Below are 22206 nucleotides of genomic sequence, written 5' to 3' on the forward strand. Positions count from 1 at the left end.
CTTGGTGTCAAGAGTCAAGAATTGCAACCCATCCTTGGTGTCAATGGATGAAATAGTACCCCAAAGCCCAGATAGAAGCAAGGAAAGGGCCGCATCTGGCCCCTGGGCTTCAGTTTGGAGACCGCTGCTATAGGATATAGTATGCAGCTCTTTATAGAAAACATGCAACCTACTGGTACTTATGCCCCAGAAGCATACAATGAAAGGCTTGGATGTTAAGAACAGGTCATACACCGCAGGATGTGATCTACGGAAAATACAATTGAAATTAAAATAAAGTTCTTTTTATCCAATGTATGTTAGCATATGTCCAATCCCTGAATTGGGGTGGTGGAGAGCTTGATTTGATTTTCTGACTGCATTACATTATGGGTACAGTGTGGCAGCTCTGTTACCCATTGGACTCAAGTAGGGATCCTGGAAGAGTCAGCTTGTATAGACAGAAAGGAGAGCACCAAGCTGCTGAAATTGGTGCAGATATTCATTTTTATTTGTTACAATAAAGGGTCCCTCAAGACTTAAATAGCGAACTGACATACAGTGATGAGGAAAGGAGTTGCCAGCTTTTACTTTTATCAATCTTTTTAACCCTTGAAATAACTTCATGGTCTCGGGGAACCCCTGCTAATATATATTATATATAACCCCCCCCCCCAGGTTATAAAAGACTTCATGTGCACTGGCAGCTCCTACATTTGAGTTTAGGAGCCCTTAGCATTTTTTTTTTTTGCCAAAGCTCCTGAACTCAGCTCCATGAAAGCCTATTTGTCTATGTACACATGGGCTTTTAGCAGAGTTTAGGAGCGTCTGCAGTTGCAAGGAAGAATCGTGTTCAGGATAGGAACATTTTGACCGCCAGCAGCGGGAAAACAAAAAGACGCTGAGTTTTACCAAGGCCACAGTAAAATGACAACTTAAGCCCCGTACACACGTACCGATCGTCGTCATACAAACGTTCGTCTTTTCTCCCCGGGATGTCGATGTCTGTTGAAAAGTGCAAAGACAGCACAAGAATGTTGTCCGCCGACTTCAGCTGACTGCAGAAGTGATGTCATGTAATGGTTAACTTTCCCTGTGTTTTTTCTTTTCTGAGCATGCCCAGTCTTGCAAATCTGCGGTCTGTCGGCTGATTTCTGTACTGACTGGCGAACAATCGTCCGTTCTGGTGTCGGCATACAAAAATTTTTATGTTTGCAAGAAAGACTCTTGTCCGCAGAATGTGCGCAGACAGCTGTCGGAGGCACCATACTAACAAGCGTACAATCGGCAGATCCGCCGACGTTTGTATGACGACGATCGGTATGTGTCTTAAGTGTACATGAAGCCTTAGTGTGATGGTCACTGAGAAGAATGCTCTTCATATATTTGTGATCATTGGGAAGGACATTCCTACTTACAGATACCTAAAAAGAACATTGTGCTCTGTGGTTACTTATGATGGAGGCAAAAATGGCTCATTACCTAAAGTGGTTATCAAGCTTAAACCTTTTTTACCTTAATGCAGTGGTCTCCAAACTGTAGCCATTTGCCTACCTTTATCATACCCTCGGGGCACTATTCCTCTCACTGTTTTGAGACAATATTCATCCAACTGACACCCAACGGGCATCATTTCTCCCACTTACACCAAAAATAGGGCATTATTCCTCCCAAAGATACCAAAAGATGGGGCGCTATTCCTTCCCCTTAATACCAAATAGTGATATTTATGCCCACTGATGACAGGAAAATTTCCACTGCCGCTGACCACAGAGCAGGCCCCCCTAAAGTCTGAAGGACAATAAACTGGCCCTTTGTTTAAAAAGTTTGTAGACCTCTCCCTTAAAAAATGTAGGCATCAGTATCATCCCCTCACTCCCCTTTTACTTGCCTGAGCCTTTATTTGATCCAGCCCTGTGCCCTTCTCTCCCCTTCCTGGCTTTGCTGAAGCAGCAGGAGACATTGGCTCCCACTGCGGTCAATAAAAGCCAGTGGTGAAGGAGTGGGGGCTGGGCTGAGTCCTGCTGTGTCTACAGATGTAGACAGCAAGGCTCGGGAGCAAGCCCACACAAGTGCCCTCATAGAAAGTGTTTTCCTATGGAGGCACTCACCAGAGAGGAATAGCCAAGAGCACCAGCAGGGGACCCGAGAAGAGGAGGTTCGGGGCCTCTATTTGCAATTCCATTACACAGAGCAGAAAAGCATAAATTTTTTTTTTTTTTTTTTCTTAATAAAACAGAAGAAGAAGAAAACAAGAAAAGCATTTACAATCAATTTAGGGAACCCCTAGCAACCTCAGGAGGGACCCTAGGATTCCACACAACCTTGGCTGCTCGACACATTTCTGCTTTATTTGAAGAGAAAGGTAGAACATTTCAACCAACCAGCTGACTTACAACACCAAGGTCAATCTACTAAAATTCACCACCATGATCCGTCACTTTGCAAACACAATTGTGCCAGCAGCATATGTAATAAATAATGTTCTTGCCCCATGTATAGCAGACATAGGTTCCTCTTTTTTTAAGGAGGAGAAATTAACCAAGCATCTTCTCGTATTGTAGGAGAAAACCACAAAAAAACACAAAAGACAGCATTATACAGGGCCTCATCTGAAGGTGACCTTTGTCTCTTCTATTATCAACTGACATCTAAGGGAGGCATCAGACAAGCAGGCCATGCAAGGTGTTGTACAGACCATGTACTGTATTGTGTTGATATTAACTTGGAGAAAACCACAGAAAAGGACAAGAGGAAGGAGGGAGGGAGGTAGGGGGGAGTCACAAGTCAGAGGCTTAGTCTAAGTGAATTCTACAGTTAAAGTTGCATAACATTCCTGAGGGGTTTTCTTTCTAGAAACTGTTCACATCCAAAAATCCCTAAACCTATTTCACAGAAAGAAGAAGAAAAGTTTAAGTCAAAGTACGCCACACACGATAAAACAATAAAACCGCATTATAGAGGAAAAACTACCAGATGAAATTTATAAACTGAATGTTTGCTGCTATCAGGAGTTTAGAAATTACAGAAAAATAGCAAAAATATACAAAGCAGTAAATGATCACATTTCTGCATTACTCTTTTTACACCAGTTACAATAATGGCTAAAATAAACTGCTCATGCCAGGCTATTAATTCGTTTAAAAAAGCTACTTCCCTGGTAGTTATCCTGGCACAAAATTATGTAAATCTCCACACTCTGCACTTAATACCCACAACCAACGTAACCCCCCAGGTGCTACACCTAAAGCCTGCCATAGATGGTAAGATCTCGGCTGGTTCAGCAGGGACCAGCTGAGATTCGAACCATCTATGGGCAGGTGAAGTGTTCCCAAGCTGATTGACCGATCAACTTGGGTACAACCAGTCTGTCAGATGTTTTATGCGATTATTTCTAGCAGCTATAGCCGCTATCAGTAATCACAGTTTGTTTTCCCGGCCGGGGCGGCTCCCCCAGCTAGAACACAACAGATCCACAGGAGAGATTCCCCCATCAACACTTACTGTGTTGATGGGGTAATCAAGTGATTTTCTTTCCTGTAACCCATGGTGGAAAAACAAAAAATCTATGGCCAGCTTAAACCCCCCCCCCCCCCCCCCCCCCGAAATATATAGCTAAATGTGAAGCCAGCCATACATGGATTGAAATTCAGTGGATTCAGCAGCCACTGGGCAAAATTTGGATCCATATATGGGCAAGCGAATTGTGCCCAAATCGATCGATTGACTTGGGTATAAACAGCATGCCAATTTTTTTCACCTACGGTTAGAGTCAGTGGATATAGCCGCTAGTAGCAATCATTGCATTCTGCGGGCCAGGAATGCTCCCTGCCCCCTCCTCTGGCAAAATACCACAATTTTATCAAAATTTTACTGTTCTAATGGGGTTTCTTTTTATAGGTCATGTGACTCAAAAATGTAACAGCTGTGTTATTGATGCGTTTTAATGCATTTCAAAGGGGAGTTGCGTTTATGGTGCAGTTTTTTTAATGGACCAAAAAGGCAGCAAGCAAGATATTTAACACCACAAAGGAAGCGAAAAAGGCCAGTGTGAAGAATAGACTTTATTAGGTTTTCTTTTGCTAAAAGGTGCCACTAATGGGCGACAATAAATTCATGATATTAATTAAAAAGTCGAATATAATACAAATAAAACTTTCTAATATTACAAGACCTGATCTAAATATGTAAATATGGGGATTTGGTCACACCATATGGCCAGATCGTGCTGAAGCCCACCACTTTGCTACAATGTAAAGTAGTGAGTGTACAACTTGTATAATTGTGTAAATTTGCTATTTCCTCAAAAAAAAACTCAACACACAAGCCATTAACGTCTAAACCGCTGGCTACAAAAGGGAGTACAAATTGGACCCAGTTAGCCATTTTCCCTCCCCGGTGTCATGTGACTCGTTAGTGTTACAAGGTCTCAGGTGTGAATGGGGACCAGGTCTGTCAAATTTGGTGTTATCGCTCTCACTCTCTCATACTGGTCACTGGAAGTTCAACATGGCACCTCATGGCAAAGAACTCTCTAAGGATCTGAAAAAAAAATTGTTGATCTAAATAAAGATGGCCTAGGCTATGAGAAGAGTGCAAAGACCATGAAAAGAAGCTGCAGCATGGTGGCCAAGACCATACAGCGGTATAACAAGATAAGTTCCTCTCAGAACTGGCCTCACCATGGTCGACCAAAGAACTTGAGTGCACGTGCTCAGCATCATATCCAAAGGTGTGTCTGGGAAATAGACGTATGAGTGCTGGCAGCATTGCTGCAGAGAATGAAGGGGGGGGTGGGGAATCAGCCTGTCATTGCTCAGACCATGCGCCGCACACTGCATCAAATTGGTCTGCATGGCTGTCATCCCAGATGGAAGCCTCTTCTAAAGGTGATGCACAAGAAAGCCCGTAAACAGTTTGCTGACAACAAGCAGACTAAGGACATGGATTACTGGAACCATGTCCTGTGATCTGATGAGATCAAGATTTGATTCAGATGGTGTCAAGCGTGTGTGGCGGCAACCAGGTGAGGAGTACAAAGACAAGTGTGTCTTGCCTACAAACAAGCATGGTGGTGGGAGTGTCATGGTCTGGGGCTGCATGAGCGCTGACAGCACTGAGGAGCTACAGTTCACTGAGGGAACCATGAATGCCAACATGTACTGTGACTAGAGCTGCACGATTCTGGCAAAAATGAGAATCACGATTCTCAAAATCATTTTTTTTTTTTTTTTTTTTTTTACATAGAAAGATATATATTTTTTTTATTAACCATTTGAAATAAAGCTGTGACTAGGATTACCCCCCCCCCTCCTCTGTCATGGATTACCCCTGGGTACTGCTGGCTGGTACTGCTGTGGGTACTGCTGGCTGGCGGGCACTGCTGGCAAAGAGCGAGTGAGAGGAGCGGCGCAGAGTGGAAGTTTCCTGTAGCTCTCCTCTGTCTCCTCTCACAGGTGGAGTGCATTTGATGTCACCCTGCATGTGACAGCTGCAGCTCACATGCTGGAGACTTGGGATGTCTGGCTCTGTGTCATACCCAGACATAACGCTTAACCCACTGCACTGAGAATCGAGAAAATTGGAGATTGAGATCGCAAGGTGGGGGGTGAATCAAGATCGCGATTCTCATACAATTAATCCTGCAGCTCTAACTGTGACATACTGAAAAAGAGCATGATCCTCTTCCTTTGGGGACTGGGTCGCAGGGCACTATTCCAACATAACTGCCCCAAAAGACACCTCCAAGACGACCACTGCTTTGCTAAAGAAGCTGAGGGTAAAGGTGATGGACTGGCCAAGCACATCTTCAGACCTAAACCCTATTGAGCATCGGTGGGGCATCCTCAAACTTAAGGTGGAGGAGCGCAAGGTCTCTAACATCCACCAGATCCTTGATGTCGACATGGAGGAGTGGAAGAGGACTCCAGTGGCAACCTGTGAAGCTCTGGTGAACCAAGAGGGTTAAGGCAGTGCTGGAAAATAATGGAGGCCACACAAAATATTAACACTTTGGGCCCAATTTGGAAATTTCCACTTATGCCCCATACACACGTGCAGATTATCTGCAGACTTTTGTCTGCAGACTTACCAAAACCATATAATATGAGGTCAAACCTAAACATTTTCAATTTGTATGCAATCCGGCAGGCCCTTGCACTACATAGAAAAGGTAAGTCTGCAGACAAAAGTCTGCAGATAATCTGCACGTGTGTATGGGGCATTAGGGGTGTACTCACTTTTGTTGCCAGTGGTTTAGACACTAATAGCTGTGTGTTGAGTTGTTTTGAGGGGACAGCAAGTTTAAACTGTCATACAAGCTGTACACTCACTACTTTACATTGTAGCAAAGTGTCATTTCTTCAGTGCTGTCACATGAAAAGAGATATATATACACACACACACACACACACACACACACACCACATACATACATACATACATACATACATACAGCAACAATAGATTTATATTAAAATTTAGATGTTGAATATATATATATACACACACATACATATATATATATATATATATATATATATACATACATACATACATACATACACACACACACACACACACACACACACATATATATATATATACACATATACACACACAAACACACACTAAACATTTTATTTAATTTTTTTACGCATTTTTGGTATTTGGCCAAGTGCATCCTACATTTTTAGTTTTGCACAAACTTTTCCATTCAGGCACCTCTACCCAAAACCCTTTTTTTGCCTCACTTTTTCAAGACAACTGCACCTTTAGACCCGTTTCACACTTGTGCAAACTAAAAGTTGCGCGATTTTACCGCAATTTTGACTGGACTTGAAGCCTATGTCTATGGACCTCAAAATGCAAAGTCGGACTGAAGTAGTGCAAGAACTACTCTGAAGTCATTGCAACTTGAAGTTGTACAGATATAAACAGTACTCTGGAAATCATGGAGTACGACTTGACATGCGACTTTGTAGTCCCAAATCACAGGACAAGTCGCACAAGTGTGAAAGGGGCCTTTCTCCACTCTAGAAGTCTTCTAGTTTCACTGATCTATTTCTAGCAAGTGTCACCTAATTCTTATACATAAACGACATAAGTAGAAGAGCAGATAATGTAATATCGTTAAGGCAGACTTTAATATCAAAATGGTAAAATGATATCACACTGATACACTCCCAGTATGCTTGATGGTATATGAGATCATCTCCCTGTCAGCATCCCACAGCTAGTGCCAATCTTTCCTGAAGCACTCTCCTTGTTTCAGAGACCATCACTCCCTCTCCTGCATCAACCATGGGAGCCACCACCTATGCATGTTACCATGCTCTGCAGTAGGTGGGAGAAGTTTAATAGTGTGCATAGGTGGAAGCTTCCATGGCTGATGGAGAGGGAGTGAAGCTGTGGGATGATCCGATACACTCCAATATGCTGGCTGGTATAATGCTAAAGTGCACTAAAATTATGGAGTGTGAGATGGGCATCACTTCTGGGTCTTAGTAGCCAGCCTACCGATGAGGCTTCAGTAGAAGCAAGACCAAGGCAAGCAAAAAAAAAAAAAAAAATGTGAGTAAAGTTCCACTTTATGCAGTATTTTAAAAGATTCACCTTTTGTCTGGAATTCCTTCTTCAAAATTAGCAGTGCACTTCCTTATATGCAAGGGAGCCTGAGCACTCCTGTGTCTATAGCCATAAATCTTGTCTATCTATAGAGTGACATCTAAGGCGCTGCTGCTTCTGGCTGATCTGAAGAGATTTGGTGATGTCACCACTGGGCTACTCACAAGCTTCTCCTTGCTGGTGGCCTAAGGAAGCAAAGCCCTGTGCCTCCACCAAGGAGACCGCCTCCAAAAAGGGACACCATTCAGAACAAGTAATTTGGAAAGATCAACAGTCTGCCTTTTTTGGACACCGTTTTCAGAGGTCAGCTTCTCTTCATGGCAGCCTTTCATTTTGAATGGACTGGCAACCCACCTTAAAAGAAAAAAGTTCCCCTTTCATAACATGCTACCCATATTCAGGGTTCAACATGCAGCATGTTATGAATGCAAAAGGTGAACTTATCCTTTAATGCCCAAAAAACAGGAACATTTATTTATTAACCACTAGTAGTAAAGCACTGCCTACTACTGTCTGGTATTCATTCTACCATACATTGCAGCAGTGTACATACAGATGTGAGTGGGCCTCATGTATGGCAAGTTTCCATTTGTTAAAGCCTAAATTAACTATATTATATATTAGGGCTGCAACGACGCGTCGACTACGAAAAATCGTCGACGTGCGTGAAAGGCGTTGACGCGTCAACACGTGACGTCACATGCCCCCTGGCCGGACTCGCCTACCAAGATACGGCCGACCCGCAGCGCCGCTTTAAGCATTGCTGGCCGTGCCACTGCATTGATTGGGGCCGCTGCAGGCTGATCCCTCCCACTGTCCCACACAGACGAGATGTCACGCACCACTCCAGCAGCAGCATGTGATCGCAGGTGAGCCTGAGGGGTCTGCACTGGGAGGGGGGGGGGCTTACTAAGTGGTCTGTACTAGGTGAGAGGGCTTACTGAGGGGTCTGCACTGGGAGGGGGGCTTACTAAGTGGCCTGTACTAGGTTGGGGGGCTTACTGAGGGGTCTGCGCTGGGAGGGGGCTTACTGAGGGGTCTGCGCTGGGAGGGGGCTTACTGAGGGGTCTGCACTGGGAGGGGGCTTACTGAGGGGTCTGCGCTGGGAGGGGGGCTTACTGAGGGGTCTGTGCTGAGAGGGGAGCTTACTGAGGGGTCTGTGCTGAGAGGGGGGCTTACTGAGGGGTCTGTGCTGAGAGGGGGGCTTACTGAGGGGTCTGTACTGAGAGGGGGGCTTACTGAGGGGTCTGCGCTGGGAGGGGGGCTTACTGAGGGGTCTGTGCTGAGAGGGGGGCTTACTGAGAGGGGGGCTTACTGAGGGGTCTGTACTGAGAGGGGGGGCTTACTGAGGGGTCTGTACTGAGAGGGGGGGCTTACTGAGGGGTCTGTATTAATTACAGGATTAATTAGCTAAAAAACACTCAATTAAGCAAAAAAATAAATAAAATAAAAATAATCATTAGATTAGTCAACTAATCGTAAAAATAATCGATAGATTAGTCGACAGACAAATTAATCGTTAGTTGCAGCCCTTACATATTTATTTATTTTTATTTTAACACTGATTCCTTCTGTGCCTGCCAGCATACAGTACATAGACAAACCTGTATGGAAGAGCAACCATGCTTGTCTGACCATTATCAGATGAAGTCTATTTTCTGTGTAACGAGGACGAAGAAGCTCTCACTAGTAACACTCTACCAAACATTTAGGATATAGAAGCTACCCGACTGCCGGCACACACAATTTTCTGCTTTATTGCTATAACTACTGCACTCGGCTCCTGACTTCTCTGACAAGCCCTTGTGTGTCAGCTCTCCCTATGCTGCTAGATACTCACAACCTACATTGAGTCATTTGACTAGTCGAAACATGTTGCAACCCACTTCCGTACACTTTGCCTCAATGACCTTATTACATCTGTCTACATTAAGACAGTCAGTCCTGTATTTCTGTACTCTAATTGCTCCATGTCACACAAACTTCTACACTAGCCTGTTTCTGGCCATGTAACTAAGCACACAAGATTGTCCTGCATAATTACACTGCAACTTACAATGGAATCAAGGGAGAATTGTCAAGAGACAAAATCATCTGAGCCAGGATAAACAAACAGTTTAAATCTTCGCCAAATAACACAGGGATAGAACATCTGTAACCTACAGAAACTGTGACAACATATCAAACTGGTGTAATCACTGGTGTTGGAGAATTCCATCCATGTAGCAGATTCATGGGGAAATGGTTTCTAATGTTAAAAGGAATGTATTATTGACTTGTGCATATTTTATTTAATCTAGACCAAAAAAAAAAAAAAAAACAGAAAATATTCTCTATATTTAGTTATGTACACATGAAATATTGCATGTTTGTAGTCTTTCGTCCAGCCAGTAGATGGAGCGCTAGTATCCTTTTTAACATACTCTGCAGCATCAGCTTTTAGCAGTGCAACAAAAAAAAAAAAAAAACCCCCAAAACAATAGGGCTTATTGAGATGAGTGAATCAGGGTGCTGCATTCAGAGGCAGCTACACGTCACCCCTGAAAGCAGCAGCACTCATACAAAGAAACTGGTTAAATATCTGCAGCCAGTTTGTGTCAAAGTCAAATCACATTAAGGCCCTTTTCACCCTTGTACAACTCCAAAGTTGCACCGAAGTTTAGAGTGCAACTTTGTTTCTACTTTGATGCAACTTTAGATGGTTGCTACTTGGTTACGACTTTGGCTTTGACCAGTTTTAAATGGACAACTGTTGCACACAATTTTCATTGTATAACATTCAGGTATGACTGTCATGCAACTTCTGAGTGTTAGCACTGAAGTCTATAGCCCTCAAGTTGCATGAAAGTCGGACCAAAGTAGTGCATGAACAACTTTAAGGTACGCAATTATGAATGGGTATAATTAGAAAACATGGGGGAACAACAGGTCGTGCAACTCTGATGTCCAAGATTGCATGACAAGTTGCACAAAGTGTGAAAGGGGTCTTAAAAGGACTCGAGGTTACAATTGCCAGCTCCAGGCTATTCAAAAATAAAGAAAAAAACGGCATGGGGTCCCCCCAGTCCATACCAGACCCTTATCCGGGCACGCAGCCTGGCAGGCCAGAAAGGGGGGAGCGGACGAGTAAGCACCCACCCCCTTCCTGAACCATACCAGGACACATGTCGCCAACAATGAGGGGGCGGGGGTTCTCTGAGGCACCCCCCACCCCAGAGCACCTTGACCCATGTTGATGGGGACAAGGGCCTCCTCCCGACAACCCTGGGCTGTGGTTGTCGGGGTTTGCGTGTGGGGGGGGGGCTTTATTGTAATCTGGAAGCATCCTGTTTGAATGGGTATCGGGTACATTGTACCCCTACCCATTCACCAAAAAAAAAAAAAAAAGTGTACAAAGAAAAAAAAAAAAACAAAAAAAACAAAAACACTTGAGACAGTTTTTGACAAGTCTAAGTTTACAGGTAAAAAAAAAAAAAAAGTGTCCCCACCATGTAAATTCATTGTCAATCACGCCATCCCGAAAAAAGAAAAGAAAAATAGTGTCCCTCGATGCAATTCCCGTCAATTACGCCACCCGCCGACCTGAAAAAAGCTCCGCTCTCATTGAACGCTTCCCGCGGTCTGGCTGTTTGCGGTTTGACCGTTCGTTATGTGCTCCCTCCCCCTTGTGATGTCACGGACTGGTGCATGCTGGGTCAGTGACATCACGAGAGGCGGGGCCGCCCGGTGATGTCACCAGTGTGTGGCCCTGTTCATTCCCAATATAAGAACTATCAAACTGCGACTAGGTAGACCACAGGAAGAGTTCAACGAGAGCGGAGCTTTTTCTTTTTTTCAGGTCAGCAGCTGGTGTGATTGAAGGTGGATTTAGATCAGGGGACACAATTCATTTAGATTTTTGAATTAAGGACTTGTCAAAAACTGTCTTGTGTGTATTTTTTTGGTCACTTTTTTGGTGAGTTGGTAGGGATATGATGTACCAGATACCCATTCACATGGGGACGAGGAGGGGGGGGTGGGATCTGGGGGCTTCCAGATTCTGATAAGCCTCTGCCCGCAGACCTCGACAACCACACCCCAGGGTTGTCGGCAAGAGGTCCTTGTCCCCATCAACATGGAGACAACGTGTTCTGGGGTGGGGGGTGAGGGGACCCTACGCCGTTTTCGTCTTTAATTTTTCAATACCTGGCGCCCGGCAATTGTAACCATGAGTCATTTTAAAACGGGATTAGACTTGTTTTTTTTTTCCTTTAGAAATTAAATTTTTGCAGTAGTAGGTTTCATGCATGCTACAGATGTGCCACCTTACAGGCACATTAAGGGGACCCCCCAAGCACTATTATTAAAGAATGTTTATTTATTTTTTAACCAGCACTTTTTGTGTGTGTAGCTGTCATCGGGGAAGTCCATTGACAGCTGATAACTCATCAGTTGTTAAGGATGCCGCAGCCGGCTTCCTGTCCTTAACAACCCACTTATACTGTGCCTTCATTGGACAAAGCTTTGCCCAATCAGGGCGCAGCATTGCAGGGTGTTTGTCTGGGTGAACACCCGGGCACACCCTGCAAATTCAGGTGTTCGGCAAACGGCCAATGTTCGGCCCGAACTCATGCTCGGGTCGAAACGTTGGCCCATCCCTTCTCGTGTGAATACAGCCTACGGAACTCAACAGGAGTCGTCACAGCAATGACTAATCCTTTATCGGATAAAGGGAGCTAAAAAGCAGGCAGGTGGTCCTTTAGCTAATCCTATATCATGTTTGCAGAAAAAAAAGATTGTATACATATATTAGTGTTGTGGCTATTATAAAAAAAAAAATCTGTAAAATAATGTTAAAGCTACATTACATTGGAAAACAAAAGCCTCAGACCCCGTTCACACTGGGGCGACCTGGTCGCCTCACAGGTCGCCGTAGGTCGCCTCCCATAGGGAAGCTGCGGACCCGTTCTAATAGGAGCGACACAAGTCGCTCCGACTTAGAAAAAGGGTCCGGAGCTTCTTTGGAGCGACCAGGAGGCGACCGCCATAGACTTCAATGTTATGAAGTCCGTGGCGGCCGCTCCGAGGTGCGGAGTAGCGTCGCTTGCATGTGAACGGGGGCTCAAACTGATGTAAAATTACTACAACTTCACATTAAAATTGAGGGACACCATGCCTAAATTCAAATGAGTTGGGTCACGTGGGTGAAAGTCTTCCTTTTTCCAGACTTTGATTGGTATATGCAGTATTTTCAACAGACTATGGGGTTGATATACTAAAACTGGGGAGTGCGAAATCTGGTGCAGCTGTGCATGGCAGCCAATCAGCTTCTAACATCAGCTTGTTCAATTATGCTTTGACATAAAGCCCACGTTCACATTGGTCCGATCTGACATGCAATTTCGCAATGTCAAATCTGAGCCAATTGCATCACATGAATTGGTGCAACGCCGACTTTGCAATTCTTCAAAAGTACAGTAGTTTCTGTACTACTTTTGGTCGACTTCAGGGGGCGATTTCTATAGACATCTGTGCAAGAACCCGCACAGATGTCTGTGAAATCACCCCTGAAGTCGGACTGAAAATGCCAGCTTGAAACGGCCTCAGTGTAAACCTGGGCAAAAACCTGGAAGCCGATTGCACAGCTGCACCAGATGGTGGAGATGGACATGAAGGGGATGCCAAAGCTACAAGAGGTGCAAGGGGGCCACATGGCCTGGTGGGCTAGATTCAGCCCGTGGTCCTTGTGTTTGAAACACACTTGTACACTTGCACCTGTCATTGCCGACTGTTTGTAAAGTGGTCTGTGGCGGGAAAACAAAAAAAAAAAAAAAAAAAGGGGGGGCTTGGTTACCTAACATTGAAAGTGGATGGGTGAATCCTCCCGTTGTGCCTTTGTATTCTGGGAAGCCTCCCCTGGTATCAGAACACACTGAGCGATGCCAGCTTTAGCCGGCAGTGCTGCTTAAGCTAAAATTTTCCAAGGGGGCAGTTGTACAGAAGTTGTTCAGTAGATCGACTTCTGTGCAATCACCCTTCCTATATATGGATTGAAATTTGGCCAGTCCCTGTTAAACCGGAAACTTTGATCCATGTATGGTTGGTTTTAATCACCTATATGCTCTCGCTCTTTTATGTCAGGTGTTGAACTGATCACTGTTTGCACTCAATACACAATAGCTTTATTTTGCATGTTTTTTTTTTTTTCGTTCCTCTTCCCTATTTAGAAACAAGCTGGTACTTTTGCACTGAAAAATATTGCATCAAGTCACAAACTTATAAACTTGAGTAATTAAATGCAATAACTAATACCATTCCACTAATTTACCGGGTCAGATATCATCTACCTATAAAATTTATGAAAGCACATAAAGCGTTTGACAAATCATTTTGGATAAAACTATCCAGTATAAACAATTCTGGAACTGCTACCACACTATTAAGAGCACCTGGCATGCATCAATGTGAGTTATGTAATGGATTCATACAGAGCACACTAATGCATTTGCTTTAGGTTGGAGAGCCAGGAGCCCCAATTTCTCATGGACACATACAGCTTATGCTCTGTGCATCCAATCCCCGCATTTTTGAGAGCAGGGGAGGCACAGGTGCAGAGTCCTGACAAAGTCTATGACAATAGAAATAAGCTGCGCTGTGAGTTGAACCATCAACTGAAATAGTCCATAAATGTCCAATAACAAAAAGACTTGTGCAAATACCGCTTACCAAATAACTGGTTAAGGGAAGCCAAATGATGAATAATCCACTTGTCCTCACGGTTGTGACACAATAATTCTCCCAATAGCAATGGGCATCTCAGCAATCGGACATTAAAGATAAAGAAAAATAGACACCATAGTGTAAATCCAAAAATTTAATGGGAATAACACCAGATAAATTCAATCGAGCCTTGTTCAGGTACCGCTTACCAGAGTTCCAACTAAAAATAGCCAGACAATAAGGGATAACTCCGAACCAGCCTCAGAAGTTGGGGATCAGGGGACCTTGTGGTAACGATGTGGATCTCCAGCAGCGTGTATATTGGATTATAGAAAGTAGAACGAGGCAAACGCCATAGCGTAAAACCACAAAAACAAACAAAATAAACACCCAAGTGATGTGCACACAGCAGGTCTCATACAGAGGAGAGTCAGTGCAGATAAAGGAGTGGAACACCAACCACCAGGCAGACTCCGTAGGTACCCCTTTCCAAATGCTATGTGAAGAAAAGCAGGCAAGAGAGTGTGTAGGGTATCTATCCAGTGAAGATGGCTGCTTACCAGATGGAAAAGGATTAAAGCGTAAAAGGGGAGGAGACACCGAACATGCAGACCGGGTGAGCGATGGTATGTATAGGTACTCTTACCGACTCCAATGATATACAGGCAGGGGAGTAACTAACTCTGCTAAAGCTTCCAAATGGGGACTCATCCAGCTCAACAAATAGATAGATAGAGAATCCAACAGCTGAAACCTCCACTCAGGACTTCTCCAAAAGGGCAAATCCAGTTTGTAGCTTTCTGCAATGCTGTCTGAGTCCCAGGGCTGAATCCCCGCTGAGCAGGCGGATGACAGCTCCGCCTTCGAACTGTGTGCAGAGAGGGAGGTGTCAGAGCCCCGCTGCTCTCTATGGGGAATTGGATGAGAGCGGACCGCCTGTCCGCTCTCATCTGATCCAATCCCCTGGACAGATGGAAAATAGGGTTTCCATTCGTCCGGATTTCACGGACAGGATCGGATGCGGATGGCAGCGGACATGTCTCCGCTGACATCCGCTGCCCCATAGGAATTCATGGAGGATCCGATCTGCCTAAAAAACTGACAGGCGGATCTGATCGGATCATTCATGTGAAAAGACCCTAAAGCTGAAATATATAAATACTAATTATCTAATTATGTAAAATACAAAAAGAGAGACATTGATATGTACAACATATAATCAGTGAACGCACAATAACCCAATCTGATCAATGTCCTTTACCACTATTACGAAGAACATTAATAAAAATAAAAAATTGAAATTGACAATAAAAATGGAGTAGAAGAAGTGATGAGCTAAACAATGGCATGTACTTCCAGCTCCTCATTGAGGCCACCAGGAGTCAAAGACCCGAATTTGAAAATCCAAATAGTCTCTCTTTTGCATAAGAGAGAAAACCTTTTGTTATCGGTCAGAGTACCCGAATACTTAGGGATGGCCTCAATTGCCATAACCTCCAGACCCCTTAGGTCTTTATTATGTACTTGTAGAAAATGGTGGGGAACACTATGCTATTCACAACCTTTACTAATAAATCTGCGATGTTCTCCAATGCGTTCAGATTGTGCGACCTACATACAATAGATCACATGGACACTTCAGCATATAAATTACATACTCCATTGAACATGTAGTGAATTGTTTGATCCAAAACTCATTCCTTACGGTGTCACAAATCCTAGACCGTTCATGCGTAATGAATTGGCATGTTAAACAACCTCTTTTTTGCAATGGAAAAACCTCTGTCCTGTTGTCAAAATATGACAGTCTGATGTCTGATAGGGGCCTAATACAGGTGGTTTTAAGTTTACTTGGTACAAGGATATTCTTAATGGTTCTCGCCCTTTGGAATGTAACCTGCGGTGCTGAAGGCAAGGTAGGAGCCAATCTCTGATCTAGTTTTAAAATGTTTGCGAATAATTTTACAGATGGATTTGTACTGATCGTTGTAAGTGGTAACAAATCTATTATTGTTGTTGTTACCCAATGCTGTAGATTTGTCGGAGCGGGTGAGAGTTCAATGTTGGTCAAAAGTCTCTTTGACAAGACCTTGAGGATACCCTTTCACCAGAAACTTCTGGGTCATAAGGGCTCCTTGGGAAATATAATCTTTCTTGGAGCAGTTCCTTCTTAACCTATAGGACTAGCCACTGGGGAGGTTATTCTTCCATGCTGGATGGTGACAGCTGGAGTAATGAAGATAAGAATTTACCTTTAACATGAATCCTAGTCATGATGGGATAAGACTAGGTCTAGGAAGACAAGTTCCTTGGGGTCCAGAACATGGGTAATGTACAAACCCATGGTGTTGTTGTTACAGTGGGCCACGAAGGAGGAGAAGACCTCCAGATACCCATCCCAAATCAACAGGACATCTACATGAACTGCACTGGTTTGATTTCCTTTTATTGTGTCCTATACATTTTAAACTATTGTTCTTTTCTCAATAAATGCATTTCATATCCATGGGCCGCTTTTACAGTACTCTTATAATACCAAGATCTGGATAGCGCTGCCTCCTTCTCTAAGGACATGGATTACTGGAACCATGTCCTGTGGTCTGATGAGAGCAAGATAAACGTATTTAGTTCAGATGGTGTCGAGCGTGTGTGACGGCAACCAGGTGAGGAGTACAAAGACAAGTATGTCTTGCCTACAGTCAAGCATGGTGGTGGGAGTGTCATGGTCTGGGGCTGCATGAGTGCTGCCGGCACTGGGGAGCTACAGTTCATTGGGGGAACCATGAATGCCAACATCTACTGTGACATACTGAAGCAGAGCATGATCCCCTATCTTCAGAAAACAGTGCCCCAGGGCAGTATTCCAACATGATAATGATCACAAAGACACCTCCAAGACGACCACTGCCTTGCTAAAGAAGCTGAGGGTAAAAGGTGATGAACTGGCCAAGCATGTCTCAGACCTAAACCCTATTGAGCATCTAAGGGATATCCTCAAAACGGAAGGTGGAGGAGTGCAAGGTCTCTAACATCCATCGGCTCCTCGATGTCATCATGGAGGAGCGGAAGAGGATTCCGGTGGCAACCTGTGAAGCTCTGGTGAACCAAGAGGATTAAGGCAGTGCTGGAAAATAATGGTGGCTACTAGGGCTAAACGATAGTCGATGTGATATCGACTATCGTTCTGCGGGCGTGGGCGATATTCATATCGCCGAAGACACGATATTTAGCATTAGGCAGGGAGAAGTCGGGACTCGGGGGAGGAGGAGGACTCACAGTGCTGGCAGCCGACACAAACAAGTTTCCCCTTGTTTTCGGCTGTGATCGGAACTCCGCCCCTCCAGCCCGATGCAATCCAGCCCTCCCAGCTCTGCCTCTAGTCTCCAGCCGACCATTATTCCGCCCTTTGTCTCTCCTGGCTGCATCGGGGGCGGGATCAAGCTGTAATGTGTTGTAAATAGATTCAATGGCGAGACAATGGGCGGAGCAGGGCGGAGTAATGGTCGGCTGGAGACTAGAGGCAGAGCTGGGAGGGCTGGATTGCATCGGGCTGGAGGGGCGGATTTCCGATCACAGCCGAAAGCAAGGGGAAACCGATATCGACACAACACCGGTGATGAGAGTTCGCAGAGCTGATCAAAGCCCCCCGGGTGGACAAGGTGGTCCTGTACCGACCCTTCCACCCGCCAGTGGGCGGGACCCTGTGCCCGACGGGTCACCATCTGATCCTGAGCTCCAGACAGGACAACAGTGAGGACCTGTGGCTGCTCCACTCATGTCGGGCTGTGTTCTTCTACCTCCTACCACCACTGTGAGTCCCGACTCTGCCTAATCCACACTGTCAGTGTCTTCTGCATTCCACCCAGAGAAATATCGCAATATACATCGTTGAAAACCAAATATAGCAATGTACTTTTTATATTGTGCAGCCCTAGTGGCTACACAAAATATTAACACTTTGGGCCCAATTTGGACATTTTCATTTAGGGGTGTACTCACTTTCGTTGCCAGCGGTTTAGACATTAATGGCTGTGTGTCGAGTTATTTTGAGGGGACAGCACATTTACACGGTTATACAAGCTGTACACTCACTATTTTACATTGTATCAAAGTGTCATTTCTTCAGTGTTGTCACATGAAAAGATATAATAAATTATATACACAAATGTAAGGGAGGTCCTCACTTTTGTGAGATACTGTACATCCCTGAATGCATTGGGTCCTAATCATGGGGCTGGCAGCTGTACCTGTGCATCCTGAGCGCACACGTCAGGATTGGTCACACCGCAGCTAAACTATCAGAGCATGAAATTATTTGGTTAAATTTTAAATTAGCATCCTGAATGATTTATAAGAAAAATAAACTACTCCTTGAGCAAATATCCACAAACAACAGGGCTGAATCACCAGCTACTGAGAAACGATTATGCCAGCACACAGACATAAGAGAATTGATTTTTCATGCAACACAATTGGGATTTACAGTATGAGCCTGCATTATAACCCATGTATATGCACATCGTTTCCCTGTGTTTGAAGCCCACTTCTGCACATTCCAGCTGTAGTGTGGGTTACCATTTTGAAGCAGAGACCGACATGCACTGCGTCATCTTGGACCAAGCATATCCTATTGCAATGCATTTCCACTGCAAGCAAAATTGGACAAACACACCCATTTGTATTAAAACCATGCATGTGAGCATTGCTATGTTCAAAACAAAAAACAGCGTCCAACAACAAAAGCCCTTCAAAAGCTTTTAATACCCTCTATTCTAAAGTTAGTCATTGAAAACCGTAAAAAATAAACAAAATCTAGAGTTTTCAGATCAGTTTAGATTGTATTTCATATGGAACAATCAAGCATTAACAATCAGGTTGAAAACTTTGATTTCCAAATCACGTTTGCTTTTAATTTCACCCATCAAAATTGGTTGAAAGCAAATCGATAATGAAAACAAAATTGACTAGATTGGATAGTGGGATTTAAACAGCCAATCGATCCAACAGTGATACATGTAAGACCAGATGCTGATAATTATTCAAATCACAAGATTTGATCAAGCAGAAGGTTAAAGGCCTCTTTCGCACAGGCGGACCGTTCAGATCCGCCTGTCCGTTTTTTTGGCGGATCTGAACGGTGCCCCCATGCATTCCTATGGGGCATTGGATGTCAGCGGAGACATGTCCGCTGACATCCGACCCGATCCGATCCGTCAAATCTGGACAGATGGAAACCCTATTTTCCATCCGTCCAGCGGATCGGATGGCATCGGGTGAGAACGGACTGACGGTCCGTTGACATCCGATTTCCCCCATAGAGATGCATGGGGAACTGTCAGCTGTGTCTCCGCACACAGTGCGGAGACACAGCTGTCCTCCTGCTGCTCAGCGGGGGATCTGCGGCTCGATCCCCCGCTGAGAAAAACGGACTCCGTCCAACGGACGGAGTGTGTGAAAGAGCCCTAAAGTTTAGATGATATCCTTTGTTTGCTAACTTAAGCCCCGTACACACGTACCGATCGTCGGCATACAAATGTTCCTCTTTTCTCCCCGGGATGTCGGTGTCTGTTGAAAAGTGCAAAGACAGCACAAGGACAGCACAAGAATTTTGTCTGCAGACTTCAGCTGACTGCAGAAGTGATGTCATGTAATGGTTAACTTTCCCTGTGTTTTTAATTTTCTGAGCATGCCCAGTCTTGCAAATCTGCGGTCTGTCAGCCGAATTCTGTACTGACAGGCGAACAATCGTCCGTTCTGGTGTCCGCAGACAAAAATTTTCATGTTTGCACGAAAGACTTTTGTCCGCGGATTGTGCGCAGACATCTGTCGGAGGCACCATACTAACACGCGTACAATCGGCAGATCTTTCGTCCGCCGACGTTTGTATGCCGACGATCGGTACGTGTGTACGGGCCTTAAGGGCCCTTTCACAAGGGCTGTCCAATCAGGTCTGCCTGTCAGTTTTTCAGGTGGACCTGATCAGACCCTCCAGTCTCCCCTATGGAGCAGCAGATGTCAGCGTTGACATGTCCGCTGACATTCGCTGTTATCCGATCAGCCAAATTTAGGCGGATGGTGCTCCTATTTTCCATCCACCTGGCAGATGAGATGAAAACAGACAGGTGGTCCAATTTCACCCAATCTCCCCATAGAGGAGAGCGGGACTGTGTCAGTCTCTGCTCTCCGCAGTGAGCGTAGACGGGCCTGTCATCCGCTTACTCAGAGAGGGATCAGCGGAGCAATCCGCCGCTGAGCAAGCAGAGTCCGTTCCACTGAGGCGCCTGTGTGAAAGGGACCTTGGGGGGTTATTTACTAAAACCGCAAAATCTGGCGCAGCTCTGCATAGTAACCAATCAGCTTCCAGGTTTTATTGTCAAAGCTTAATTGAACAAGCGGAAGTTAGAAGCCAATTGGCAGCCATGAACAGCTGCACCAGATTCTGAGTGCACTCCTTTTAGTAAATCTTCCCCTGTAAGCCGAACTAAGCTCCCAAAAGTACTCACCTCAGCGAAGAGGCCGTTAAATCCCTGACTGGCTGCTGTCAAGCTCTCCCAAGCTACTTCAAGGTTTCAAGTTTTCGGCCTCTTGATTCGCCAGCATGTGTACAGGAGTCAGCCGTTCTGACACAACAAGAGAGTATCAGGAATACATGCTGGAGCTGCACATGCTGAGGTCTATGTACTCAATAGAAGACTGAAAGCAGGGAAGGGGAGTGTGTGGTATTGCAGAAGAGACATAGCATGCCTCATCTGCAATAAGGAGCGGTCTGCTCATTAGTCAGGTTTAGTTCTGCTTTAAAGTGGTAGTAAACTCTGATAATATGGCTTATCTGTAGGTACAGTGAATATCTCCTAAGCGTGTACTGCCATCCACTGAGCGGTGCGCCACAACCATGACTCCTGTGCCCATGCACAGAAATGACATCATCGCTGCTCACCTATTCAAATGGCCTAAGAGCATGAACTCGGAAAGAAGACCGGGTTAAAATGGAAGCACAGAAAGTGGTAACAGCGCATTGCTGGAGGGCTTCATTTTAAAGTAGGTCTGTCATAATATGCTACAATGTGGTGCATACTAGCACATTATGGCTTAAACTTCCTTTTTTTTTTTTTTTTTTGGGGGGGGGGGGGGGGGGGGCTTTTCTACTGCTTTAAAAATTATGAAATATTTAACCCTTCAGGAGAAAGGTCCAGAAAGCCACAGAGTTATTCGTAGAGTTACAAACAGCAGCAATGAAATAAAAGTATTTAAACAAAAGACGTGGTTATATGGCCATTTCTGAAGGACTCAGATGAGAGCTGTGCATGGAATCCTAGTCTGTAAATCAAGCCAGCCATACACGTTTCGAAACTCGGGCAGTCCCTGCTGAACCGCCTGAGATTCAAACCATGTATGGGTAGGCTGATTGATCAACTTAGGTACACAGGTTGCAGGAAGGAAAATCACACCACCTATGGCTGGCTTTAATCACCCCAATGACACCTCTAAATTCTGACCTCTTACTATGGCCTTTACCACTAAGCGTTCAAGAAAAAGGAGTTCTCTCTTTAAGAAATATTGCAAAAACTCGCAGGAGTGCAGATCCTTCTGTACTCCTGTGACCCATTTTCAGAAGACAAAGGGGAGAAGCACGCTGTCGGCTGACATCACAATACCAATCCAGGCTCAGGAAAGATCGATTGAGACTATATAGTCTGGATCTGCCCACATGCCTCTGAGCAAGCCACTGAGAGCCTGAGCTGGCCACTCCCGCCACCTTCACAGCTCAGCGCTCCAGTGAGCGCGGGCGAAGGGGATCAGAGCATAGAGCGGTGACTGACAGTCACCAGCTCTCTGCTCAGATTGCTCCGAGAACCGAGCGATCAGATGTTTTTGATTGCTCAGTTCTCAGCCTTAGCATCG

General features: G+C 44.8%; 1 protein-coding gene across 2 annotated transcripts in view; it reads right to left on the reverse strand.

The window, feature by feature from the left end:
• ITPRID2 (ITPR interacting domain containing 2) overlaps positions 1-22206 on the reverse strand; it is a 198400-nt gene that overhangs the window by 171006 nt on the left and 5188 nt on the right. The window lies entirely within an intron of this gene.

The sequence above is a fragment of the Pelophylax lessonae genome (assembly GCF_965119305.1).
Source record: "Pelophylax lessonae genome assembly, chromosome: 6".
Classification (NCBI taxonomy): Eukaryota; Metazoa; Chordata; class Amphibia; order Anura; family Ranidae; genus Pelophylax; species Pelophylax lessonae.